The sequence below is a fragment of the Rhagoletis pomonella genome, unplaced genomic scaffold, assembly GCF_013731165.1.
Source record: "Rhagoletis pomonella isolate Grant_MI unplaced genomic scaffold, Rhpom_1.0 Rhpom_scaffold_00002, whole genome shotgun sequence".
Lineage (NCBI taxonomy): Eukaryota > Metazoa > Arthropoda > Insecta > Diptera > Tephritidae > Rhagoletis > Rhagoletis pomonella.
Window position 1 is genome coordinate 23,750,037 of NW_023458556.1, and position 1,491 is coordinate 23,751,527.

A 1,491-nucleotide genomic window follows, 5' to 3' on the forward strand; every position below is an offset into this window, starting at 1 on the left:
GAGTACTCTTTACATGCATGCATGGAGTAGTCGCGATTTTTGCAGGGTTGGCCCATGGTTTCGCGAATATATTGATTTTTTGTGTGTGAAATTTACTATCGCACGGTGTTACATGTATAGTGAGCTAGACATTTATGAAAAAAATATTAATCATTAATTAAAAAAAAAATAAATATAGCCAATTCTGGTCAAGAAATGGAGTTTCTATTATTGCCATTAGTGCATATTACGAATCCCGAAACTCCCGGGATTAACATCCCTAATGTGAATACAGACAAAGTCTTAACAAGGATGTATATATGGATGTTTAGTTGTATAGCTTTCCAATGAAGGGGCAATAAACCACCCTTAATGAGCTTTCCTTGCATTATTACGCGAGTGAGACATTGCTTCTTTCTGAATTGGTATGGTGAAGTATACTTTCACCCCAAGAGAAGGGGTGCCTGAACAGCAGAATGTGTTAAAATAAAAAGGCAACAACAAAAGAATGCATGTGGGCATATCGCACGTTTAATAATATAGAGAGTAATTCAAAATTTACGTTTTTGGTGATTTGATCTTAAAATTTATAAGCTTGATAAGCTTTCGTTTGGAGCGACCAATGCTCCGCCATGTTATCGGAATTCTCACCGGGCACTGCCTTATGGGAACCCACGCTGCCAGGATGGGTCTGCAGCCAAACGACTACTGTCGTAGCTGCCGCGATGAGGAGGAGATCGAGAGCTTGGAGCACTACCTGTGCCACTGTCCCGCCTTGGCAAGAGCCCGTCGACGCTCGCTCCTTCGCTATTCTTTCGAGTGTCTGGCTGAACTGGACTCGGCCAGTATCTACGATTTTGTGCGCTTTATCAGAGCTACAAATTGGTTAAATTTCTGAGGTAGGACGAGGGACGTATGAGTCTCAAATATGGTATCACAATAGGCCCATGGAGGCCTAAGTGTGCCCTTTCCTGCGCGGATGAGGGCAGCCAGGATAACCTAACCTAACCTAAGCTTGATAAGAAGAATATGTATGTTCAGCCTAGCAGATGACCAACCTTCCCAAAAGTGGCGTAGATGGGTGTCTTTCCATCTATCTTTTGGTATACCAACTGAATTAGTTGATCAAACTTTGATTGCGTTTTCCCACAAAATCTAAATTTTGAAATAATCTATATCAGCCAAATTCTTAATATTTCCGGGGAATTTGTTCTCCGGGAATTTGTTTCTCACGAGAAAGAAATCCTCTAATAGTTAACTCCCAGGGAATAGCATTTTCCCCGAAAACTTTTTTTTCATAATAGGAGGAAAGGGAAAAGAGAGAAAACTCCCAGGGAGCTTCTGTTCAGAATTGGCCTGTATATGTAATACGGGGGATTTTTTTGTCCAGGATAAAAGATCTGTCGGCCGCTGTGGTGTAGAGGTAAGCAGTGCGAGCTTTCACTCATCAGCACCTGGGTTCAAACCCTGGTCAAAGCAACATCGCAAAAAATATAGAAAAAAGGTTTTTTC

The 1,491-nt window shown here is 41.5% G+C and overlaps 2 protein-coding genes across 4 annotated transcripts in view; both read right to left on the minus strand.

The window, feature by feature from the left end:
- LOC118733322 (D-2-hydroxyglutarate dehydrogenase, mitochondrial-like) overlaps nucleotides 1-1,491 on the minus strand; it is a 468,040-nt gene that overhangs the window by 17,910 nt on the left and 448,639 nt on the right. The window lies entirely within an intron of this gene.
- Nucleotides 1-1,491, minus strand: part of LOC118733323 (D-2-hydroxyglutarate dehydrogenase, mitochondrial-like) — an 11,120-nt gene that overhangs the window by 9,047 nt on the left and 582 nt on the right.